We start from the raw sequence: 11,970 nt of genomic DNA, 5'->3' as shown, positions 1-11,970 counted from the left end.
ACCTGCAAACATGTATACACATCTGTCTTTCCCATCAAGTGTTGTTACACAGAGTGAGGGGTAAAGAAAAATATTGATGCATTGGGAATGATATTTTGAGGAAAAGGAACGGTAAAAAAAAAAAAAGAGAAAAGAAAAACAACAATCAAACGCAGACACCCCCTCCCCCTTCACCCATAATTTTATTTTTCAAAATATTGAGATAGATTAATTAATTAATCTATGTCCATTTTCCAAAGAACGTATCATTTGTGCCCCCCCCCCCCCCGCTCCTCCTCCCCCCCCCCCCCCCCCCCCCCCCACCTCATTCTGGTAACATGTCGGGATTATTTGATATTGAGAACAGAGTCAAGTTTATAGCAACGTTTATGAGATTTGAGTTAAGACTAAAAAAAAATTAATTATATAGCGCAATATCCACTAAACATGCTCAAAGCGCTTTACAGGGGTCCCTCACCAACAGCAACATTTAACATAATATATAGGGCGGGACGTGAGACTAATGCTTTCATTTAGATAATTGAGTGCAATTTACCAATAACAAAAAAATCCCAATATCTCACCGTACTCAGTTGTAAAATGAGAACTCTGTCGTTAATTAACTGCCTTGTCTATGTATGTAAAACAAATGTGATATCGCCAAATTGGCGACATATCTCGTTCTACATGTTAAATGTTGTTGGCTAGGTACACCTCGTAAAGCGTAAGGTGCCATGAAAAACTTTCAAACCAACCCAATGCATTTATCATTGCAACAATGGTTACCCCTCCGTTCGGGATTGCATAGTATGCCGGTAGGAGCATCCAAGCAGAACGTCGATGTTCAATTATTTATTTGCAAAGTTTAGTTATATTATGCATAACAAAAGTGAATATAAGAGCTTTACATTATTATATGACTAGTGCAAAAGGTCCATTTGTCGGGAGGTAGCATCGATGCTTTATTGTTCAAAGGATGATCAAAGTTAGTTATACTACAAAAATGAATATTAGAGCTTTAAAATAACCTCAGACCAACGGAAAACATTCATCAACAATGGTACCTAATGGTAATTCTGTTTGGTATAGCATGTGCTGGTAGATAGATTCAAATCGAGCTTTGAAACTCTATAAGTATTAATAGGAATGTCCAAGTTATATACTTGCGATCAAAAGAAAATATACACATTTAAAATCGTCGTTACTTTTTTATCCGTTGGAGTAGGCTAATGATTTTCCACTGAGTTGTTTACCATTAGCTTTTCTGTGAAGCGATAGTTGATGTTTATATTTTTGCCCTGAAATTCGCTCATCACGTCGCGCACGTGCTAAAATGACCTTTTAGTCCCTTAATCTGGACAGGAAGTGTGTAGATTAGTTTTTTTGCTTTTCGTGTCTTGTTGAAACATTATCAAGGCAGGAAAACACAATGCAAAATACGATCTATTAATTTACGCGATGTCACGACTTAATTAAGAACAATATGCACGTGCCATTTGTCATCTTCAAACTGGACAGTCTGTGACCAATGTCGCAAGAATGCTTAATATCACAAGGAGAACTGTATTTTCGTTAGTGGATCGATTTGAAATGACACAAACGGTAAGTGACTAACGGATATACAATTCTCTTTATGATATTAAGCATTCTTGCGACATCAGTCATAGACTGTCCAGCTTGAAGATGACCAATGGCACGTACATGTTGTTCTTAATTAAGTCGTGACATCGCGTAAATTAATGGATGGTATTTTGCATTGTGTTTTCCTGTCTTGAAAATATTTCAAGACACGGATAGCAAAAAAAAAAATGAATCTACACACTTCCTGTCCAGGGTAAGGGGCTAAAAGGTTGTTTTAGCACGCGCGCGACGTGGTGAGCGAATGTCAGGGCAAAAACAAAAACATCACAGAAAAGCTAATGGTAAACAACTCAGTGTGAAATCATTAGCCTACTCCAACGGATAAAAAAGTAACGACGATTTTAAATGTGTATACTTTCTTTTGATCGCAAGTATATAACAAAAATGAATATAACAGTCTTAAATTACTCTCAGACCGTGGCTTTCGTAAACTTATAGATGCTGTGCGCTTGACTAAGAAACTCACTACATTGCCATACAGAAATATAACGGACACACGCACAAAAGTTTCGTGGGAATTACTCATAAACATGGATGTCAAAAAACAATAACAAAGGCCTGAGTGATGTCAACTTCGTTCTATCTATAGATAGTATGACGTTGATGTCACTCATGTCTTTGTTATTGATTTTTGCCATCCGCGTTTATGAGTAATTCTCACTAAACTGTATTAACCACATGCCCTCATAGAGAAAACGTCAATATAGCATAGCGCATGGCATGTGTCTCTCTTATCAACTGAGGAATACGCTTCAACAGTCGTAACGTCACTTCCCTCGTAATGACGCATGGTAACAGTAAATAGCTCTAAACTATCGGAACAATGGCGGACTCCCTTATGAAATATTTTCTCCGACGAGCATAAAAGTGTATCCAGAGGAAAAAAACCCATTATAAATCTGATCATGCTTTGCCTTTTACACATTCTGATCACAAGACTTATGAAAAGTTATAGCCAGCATGAAGAATAAAAAGTACCGATTTTCTTTGTTTAGAACCACGATGCCAGTCGTTGCTGGGCGACGTGACATCAGACTATTGAATCCGATTATATCATTTGGTTAATGAGATATCACTTTCAAAATGTTATTATATACCTACTTTTATAAAATAAAAATCTAACCAATAAACTTATTCTGATGAACAGTTCACAGTGATGCACCCTTTAAATCGTTTCTCGGCGATCTTTTCGAGTTACTGAACCGTGAATCAGTGATTTCACGGCGGGTAATCTTAAACTTATTCAAGGCCGTCTATGTTTGATGTACTTACACTATATAGAAGGCCTTGCCTTATTCCTTATTCTTTCCAACATATCGATGTGAATTTTTCATCGAAATAAGTCTTATTTAATAAAAGGATGTATATGATAACGTTTTGAAAAGTGATTCTTGTGCAAACAATGATAGTAATAATAATAATAATAATAATAATAATAATAATAATAATAATAATAATAATAATAATAATAATAATAATAATAATAATACTAATGATAATAATGATAATAATAGTAAAAATGAAGATAATAATAATAATAACAACAACAATAGTAAAAATGAAGATTATAATGGTGATAATAATAATGTAAAATCATCAAAAGATTTAATTAATAGATTAATTATTTAATAGGTTTTTAATAGGTTTCATAATTTTAAGAAAAAGTCGTTGGTACAACTCAAATAATTCACATTTTTTGAATCAACATAAGATACGACATGACGATAATGAATTTTTACACTGTACAATGAGATTTGTTTACATAAGATTTATATAATTATGAAATATTCTTATAACAAATATAATATTAATGCTGCTGATGCTACTACTACCACTACTACTACTACTACTACTACTACTACTACTACTACTACTACTACTACTACTACTACTACTACTACTAGGAGGTGGTATTGCAATTATTTACAACTTGTCACTCTTTGACAAGATATCATTTCACCATGATAATTTTAGAAGTTTTGAATACGCTGTATTTGCCATTCATGAAAATAATTTTAAAAAGTCGTTTCACTGTGTCTACCGCCCACCACCAAGCCAACAAAACAAAATATCAACAATTGATTTTTTATCTGAGTTCGGAGAATTTATGTCTATGCAATCCATTAACAAAAAGCATAATATTTTTATGGGTGATTTTAACATTGATTATTTCGGAAACAAAAATGAATCGAATGTATTTCGGGAGATTATTGACACAAACAACTATATTCAACTTGTAAGCGGTCCTACAAACAACCATGGCCACACAATAGATCATGTCATTACAGACATTGAACATTCTCTCTCTTCACCTGTCTCAAATATTGATAAATTAATCTCTGACCATCATTTAATTGTGTTTTGCGTTTTATTTCCAATGAAGCACGAAGTAAAAAAGATGATAACATCTCGTAATTTGAAGAATATAAACATGAATAATAATAATAATAATGCTGAAAACTTATATAGCGCTATAACTCCGAGACACCAGACTCTAAGCGCTTAAATTACAAATTACTTTGGCTGAAACATACTCATTCACACACACAAGCACACACACACACACATACACACACACACAATACAACACACAACACAAACCAAACCTATCTTGCTTCTCATACCATCTACTAAAATCGAAACAAATATGTTTTAAGCGAACGTTTAAAAATAGACAAAGATTCTTTTTCACGAATGCTCTGCGGTAAGGCGTTCCAAATAGAGGGTCCGAAATGAGAAAAGGATCTCATTCCAGCATTTTTCCGAATTCGAGGGACAACTAGTTTTGTGGAATCACTGGCCGAACGTAAGGGGCGGGGTTTTGAATATCTTTCAATTAGTTCTGAAAGGTAGGAAGGGGCAGTACCTTCAAGACAACGATACACTAAAACACAAGCTGCACCAGACACGCCATAAGTAATTTCAAGACGTTTGAGAAGAAGATTGTGAACATTTTTAAACAAGACCTTGACCATAACGTTAAAAATAAACATGATGCGAATGGTCTCCACGAGTCAATTGTTGGTACGGTGGACAAGCATGCTCCCTTAACAACTAGAGCAGTAAAAGTGAGACGTCAAGCACCCTGGTATAATACCGAAATAAAATTGAATGGATTAGCCAGGAGGCGGGCAGAAAGAAAATGGCTCAAGTCCAGAGATGCTGTCGATAAGAAGCGATACATCGCGGCTAGAAATGATGCAAAAGCCGTCAATTTCAGGGCCAAAAAGAAATTCTATGAAGAAAGCCTCAAAAACGTGGGACGTTCGAGACAATTCTTTGCCTTGACCAAGGAACTGCTGGGACAACAGACGCAACCAGCTCTCCCATCTTTAATCGATCGTGCAGATCTACCAACTCGCTTTGGTCAATATTTTAAAGAAAAAACGGATACCATCAGGAAGGAACTCTCGTCTGAATCGATCCCTACAACATTTGACAAGTTTCATGGTGATTCGTTAACACATTTTTCAAAGATTACTGAAGCTGACTTACGTGATTGCATTATGTCGTCTCCAACTAAAAGTTGTGATTTAGACCCCTTAAATACTGCCATTTTAAAAAAATGCATTGATGTAATTTTAACACCATTTACATGTATTGTTAATAATTCGTTGCAGTCAGGTGCTGTACCAGACATTTACAAAGTTGCTCATGTCAAACCCCTTTTGAAAAAACCTGATCTCGATAAAGAGAACTTAAAAAACTATCGCCCTGTCTCTAATCTTCCTTTTCTCTCTAAGATCTTAGAAAAGCTTGTTTTGAAACAATTACTGTCTCATCTTAAAAATAATTGTCTTGAAGAAAAATTTCAGTCTGCTTATAGGCAACATCATTCGACGGAAACCGCACTTGTTAGGGTTGTTAATGATCTCCTCTCTGTTATAGACAATGGTTCATGTTCTTTGCTGAATTTGCTTGACCTATCGTCTGCTTTTGATACTATTGATCACAATCTTCTTCTCAAACGTCTTGAAATTACTTATGGCGTGTCTGGTGCAGCGCTTGATTGGTTTAGGTCATATTTGTTTAATCGTAAACAGATTATTACGGTGGATGAATATAGATCGGAGGAAATCTTTCTTGATTGTGGGGTTCCCCAGGGTTCAGTACTTGGACCCGTTCTTTTTGTTTTGTACGTTGGCCCTCTGTCTAAAATCATCAGAAGTTTTGGTCTGTCTTACCATCAATACGCTGATGATACGCAATTGTACTGCGTTTCCAATATGAGAAATTTACAAGAAGTATCAGCCAATAGTAAAAATTGTATCCAAAGTGTTAAGAAATGGATGAATGAGAACAGACTGAAACTGAATGATGATAAGACGGAGGTGCTGTATGTGGGGAACAGGAAGTGGAAAAGTGAAACAGATTTGAAGTTGGGGGATGCCTCTATTCAAATTGTTGACAAAGTGAAAAACCTTGGCACATTCTTAGACTCTGGACTGTCGATGGAGCATCAGGTTAATAATTTGGTTAGATTTCTCTTTTTCCAACTAAAAAAGATTGCTTCCATTAGACGGTTCATATCTGAGGATGTGACCAAGCACCTGGTTGTGTCCCTCGTACTATCGAAATTGGATTATTGTAATGCTCTGTTGTTTGGCGTTTCGCAATACAATCTGAAACGTCTTCAGATTGTCCAAAACAGCGCTGCCAGACCAGTATTCATGAAGTGTAGGTGCGACTCTGCCGGACCTCTACTTCATGACCTGCATTGGCTGCCTGTTGAGAAAAGAATTAAATTCAAAGCTTGTGTTTTAGTGTATCGTTGTCTTGAAGGTACTGCCCCTTCCTACCTTTCAGAACTAATTGAAAGATATTCAAAACCCCGCCCCTTACGTTCGGCCAGTGATTCCACAAAACTAGTTGTCCCTCGAATTCGAAAAATGCTGGAATGAGATCCTTTTCTCATTTCGGACCCTCTATTTGGAACGCCTTACCGCAGAGCATTCGTGAAAAAGAATCTTTGTCTATTTTTAAACGTTCGCTTAAAACATATTTGTTTCGATTTTAGTAGATGGTATGAGAAGCAAGATAGGTTTGGTTTGTGTTGTGTGTTGTATTGTGTGTGTGTATGTGTGTGTGTGTGTGCTTGTGTGTGTGAATGAGTATGTTTCAGCCAAAGTAATTTGTAATTTAAGCGCTTAGAGTCTGGTGTCTCGGAGTTATAGCGCTATATAAGTTTTCAGCATTATTATTATTATTATTACTACTACTACTACTACTACTACTACTACTACTACTACTAATAATAATAATAATAATAATAATAATAATAATAATAATAATAATAATAATAATGATAATAATAATAAAATAAAAGATAAAATTCCCTTTATTCATCCCATAGGGGGAATTTGTCTCTAGGGTCTATTCCAAGGGAAGACTGGAATAACCCAGGCATCCGCCGCAGTGCAGCGCCGCAAATTGAGCTAGGGCGAGGTGACTTGCCCAAGGCCACACAGCGCAGCGGGTAATCGAATTCGGTACCTATCGGGTACGAAGCGAAGACCGTTGAGCCACGCTACCCCATACTACTACTACTACTACTACTACTACTACTACTACTACTACTACTACTACTACTACTACTACTACTACTACTACCACCTCTTCTACCACTACTACTACTACTACTACTACTACCACTACTACTACTACCACCACCCTTAATATCACTATCACTACCACGACTGCTGCTACTACTACTACTACTACTACTACTACTACTACTACTACTACTACTACTACTACCACCACCCCTACTATCACTATCACTACCACGACTGCTACTACTACCACTACTACTACTACTACTACTACTACTACTACTACTACTACTACTACTACCACTACCACCACCCCTACTATCACTATCACCACCACTACTGCTACTACTACCACTATTACTACTACTACTACTACTACTACTACTACTACTACCACCCCTACTATCACTATCACTACCACGACTGCTACTACTACCACTACTACTACTACTACTACTACTACTACTACTACCACTACCACCACCCCTACTATCACTATCACCACCACTACTGCTACTACTACCACTACTACTACTACTACTACTACTACTACTACTACTACTACTACTACTACTACTACTACTACTACTACTACTACCACTACCACCACCCCTACTATCACTATCACCACCACGACTGCTACTACTACCACTACTACTACTACTACTACTACCACCACCGCCACCACCACCACCACCACCACCACCACTACTACTACCACTACTACCAGCACCACCATTATTACCACTAATAATAATACTAATAATAACAACAATAACAATAATATGAGATGATAAAAGTTCCTCTTTAAACATCTCTGTGAAGATTTTCTTTGTCCGCTTTAACAAGTTAATTGTCGTACTCTGGAAAGGCCTAATAATATGAATAGGTCATTTTGCTTTTTAAAAATAATAAATAAAAATTGATCTTTATATAGCGCAATATCCACTAAATGTGCTCAAAGCGCTTTACAAGGGTCCCTAGTCAACAGCAGCATTTAACATGTAGGACGGTACATAACGCCTGTTAGGCGATATTACACTTTTTCGGACAAAGACAGCGCTGTTAAGGGCCAGGTACTCATTTTACACCCGAGTACAGTGAGAGAAAGTGAGTAAAGAGCTTTTTCCAAGGACTCAACTATGCGCCGAGCGCTGGCTCGAACCCAGGACCTTCCGATCCGAAAGCTAGTATCATACCACTAGACCACATAGCCGCACAAATCATTTCCCGAGGTTAATTTTAAACCAAAGTTCTATTTACCATAAAGCACAAAAGTCATTATTTTTTTCCGTTACGAATGTCTCCTTAACAAAATATCAATTTTTTTTCTGCAAACAATAGTAAACTGAATATTATTCATTTATTACGGACATGGTAAAGTATAAGAGATATAATGTAAATGTTGCTGATCGAAGCTCGAAGAAATAATATGAACTGTGAAATTGAATGAAAGCTTCAATTTAATATTCTACAAAAAAACACCCCAAAAATCAGATGAAATGGACGTTTCGGATTTCCCCGTTATCAACAAAACCCGAAACGTCCATTTCATCTGTTTTTGTATATTAAATTGAAGCTTACATTCAATTTCAAATTGTGATTTATAAAAGATATACTAAAACACACGGCTCACAAAAACTTAGAATGACTTACATCCAACAGTATATGGATAAATGAGCCGACCAAATAATAGTATTCGTGATAATGTGAATACAGATGTCTAGTAGAAAATAACGCTAACAATATTTACGCATGGGATGATTTACGCATGTATAGTCACGATAGCGTAACAAGCAACACATGCATTTTCTATAACAATACCATGAATGGAATTGAAGTTGCATTACTCTACTCTTTGAATTTTTTAATTCTGCAATATTATCATTATATTCTATGTGTCACCGTTATGTGTCGGCCGCGCCCAATTGAAATAAATTATAACGTCACTGACTTTATGACATTGGAATATAAAGATATTTTCAACGACAATCGGACTAATGATATTACAAAAGGCCCCCACAAAAGTATAGCTTTAAATGACTAAACAAGTATCTCTGCTGATTTAATTAAATTATAACTTTATTTTTAAAAAAATAGAAAATGTCAAAATTAAAATGAAAAGGGTTTGACAACCAAAACGTACCTATTCAATATCACGTAAAGACAACACAATACACACGAACAAATCTTGTCTTGTAGTCGTCTCGGGTTTGCCCCTCTGTAATCTTGTAGCAGCGTTGCTCTGACCTTTCGTGAAGATGTGTAGTGTGGGTATTTCTTCACTCTGGTTCGATCACGGCCCAACAAATATTGAGAACAACCGTGCTTCTCAAATTTGTTTTACGTACAAGACTTAGCACTATCCTCTTGGATCTGGATAGAGATTATTTGACCGACTCAATTTTTAACGGGCACCCTTTTATTATCACACTCTTTTATTGAGATGTGATATTACGACATACGTCGCTTTTTAATTCGTCACCGGACCGACCAGCCTTTATTAATTTTATAACACAGTGTTTGGTCTCCTGTGTTATATTCAATCAGTTCTGAACCGACCAGAATAACAATTTGGGCCTTCTCTGTGTTATACTTTATTGGGACATACTATAGTAACAGATTTGCCTTCTCTGTACTATGATTTTATTGATCTTTTTTTTTTTTTTTTGGATCAGACTGATATTGCATAAATTTGCCTTCTTTATGCAATGTTTTTGGTCACCCGTTTACGGACTTACACAGTACAGTTACCTGCACTATGCCTTGCTATTTTCCGGCCCCGAACGTTTTTCACACAACCAACCCTGCATTGTGCGAAGAATAGCAAGTGGCGTTTTGCGGCCTGCCGTGGGTTTATATAACCATGGTGAGTAGTATTCATATGACGGCTGAGAGGCGTTGTCAACATAAGATTGCATAGCAACAGGTTTGAAAAATAACAACTCATGGTCGCTTAAAGCTAATATCCCTTTGAGACTTAAGGTCGTTCTATAGTAACGTGACATATTCTATGTGTCACCGCTTTGTATCGCCCGCGCCCTTTGAAATAAACTATAACTGAAACGAAGTTGACGTCACTCATCTCGTTTTGTAAAGAGCTTTTTACAAGGACTCAACTATGCGCCGAGCGAGGCTCGAACCCAGGACCTTCCGATCCGAAAGCGAGTGTCATATCACAAGACCACTCTAGCTTCCATCAGAAGGGAAATATATATTCAGGATAAAAATGGAAGACTGAAACATTCTAGGCGTTAACCGTAGTACATCTCTAATGAGAAGCAGCTAAAGAGATGTGATTTGCTCAAGGAAACAGTTAAACGTACCTTGCTTTGGCTGTTCCAAGCTGCTTGGTTTTGCATTTTCTTGAAAAATTTTCGTCTGAGTTTAAGTTTTCAAATTCCTTTCTTGATAGAGCTGGGGTGTGTCTTTTTTACCAAACCCGCCGAAACCCGCCGAAACCCTGCGAAACCCGCCGAAACCAGCCGAAACCCGCCGAAACCCGACGAAACCTGACGAATCCCGACAAAGTTATGGGAAGTAGGTGGCAGTGGGGAGTGAACCTAGAACTCAGGGAAGTTTACACCATTGGGGAGTGAACCTGGGACCGGGTTTCGGCGGGTTTCGTAAAAAAGAACCAGTGCTTTTTTACGAAACCCGCCGAACCCGAATCCGCAACCGACAATATCCAGCAAAGTTATGGGAAGTAGACAACTGTGGGGAGTGAACCCGAGACTCAGGGAAGTGTACACCAGTCGGGAGTGAACCTGAGACTAAGGTTATCGGCCGGTTTCGGCGGGTTTCGTAAAAAAGAATTAGTGCTTTATTAAGAAACCCGCCGAAACCCGCCGAAACCAGCCGAAACCCGACAATATCCGGCAAAGTTATGGGAGTTTGGCAACAGTGGGGGCTGATCCTGGGAGTCAGGGAATTGCACACCAGTCGGGAGTTAAGCTGGGACTGTGTAAAAAGGATATCAGTGGGATATAAACCTGGGACTAAAGGGAGATGGATACCATTGAAAGTTGAAGCCGGATATGGGAGTTGAGTACCAGAGGAGAATGAACCTGACACTATAGGAGATGGGCGCCAGTGTGGAGTGAACCTGGGACTATGTAAACAGGATATCAGTGGGAAATAAACCTGGGACTAAAGGGAGATGGATACCATTGAAAGTTGAAGCCGGATATGAGAGCTTGGTACCAGAGGAGAATGAACATGACACTATAGGGGGTGGGCGCCAGTGGGGAGTGAACCTGGGACTATGTAAAAAGGAGATCAGTAGGAAATAAATCTGGGACTAAAGGGAGATGGATACCATTGGGAGTTGAAGCCGGATTTGGGAGTTGGGTACCAGAGGAGAGAGAAACCTGACACTATAGGAGGTGGGCGCCAGTGGGGAGTGACCCTGGGACTATGTAAACAGGATATCAGTGGGAAATAAACCTGGGACTATAGGGAGATGGATACCATTGAAAGTTGAAGCCGGATATGAGAGCTCGGTACCAGAGGAGAATGAACCTGACACTATAGGGGGTGGGCGCCAGTGGGGAGTGAACCTGGGACTATGTAAACAGGATATAAGTGGGAAATAAACCTTGGACTAAAGGGATATGGATACCATTGAAAGTTGAAACCGGATATGAAAGTTTGGTACCAGAGGAGAATGAACCTGACACAATAGGAGGTGGGCGCCAGTGGAGAGTGAACCTGGGACTCAGGGAATTGCACACTAGTGGGGAGTTAACCTGGGAATATGTATAAAGGATATCAGTAGGAAATAAATCTGGGACTCTAA

At 38.1% G+C, this 11,970-nt stretch overlaps 1 protein-coding gene across 1 annotated transcript in view; it reads right to left on the bottom strand.

The window, feature by feature from the left end:
- LOC144976165 (sodium-dependent phosphate transport protein 1-like) overlaps positions 1–8,881 on the bottom strand; it is a 47,591-nt gene extending 38,710 nt beyond the window's left edge. The window contains exon 1 of the mRNA XM_078920346.1: positions 8,829–8,881. The gene's annotated coding sequence lies outside the window, so the exon portion shown is untranslated. The remainder of the gene's footprint in view (positions 1–8,828) is intronic.
- Positions 8,882–11,970: the final 3,089 nt, after the last annotated feature.

The sequence above is a fragment of the Berghia stephanieae genome, chromosome 7, assembly GCF_034508935.2.
Source record: "Berghia stephanieae isolate SIO BIC M18660-M18661 chromosome 7, UCSD_Bste_1.3, whole genome shotgun sequence".
Classification (NCBI taxonomy): Eukaryota; Metazoa; Mollusca; class Gastropoda; order Nudibranchia; family Aeolidiidae; genus Berghia; species Berghia stephanieae.
Note: the sequence above shows the minus strand (reverse complement) of the source record. Positions and strands in the feature narration are given on the sequence as shown.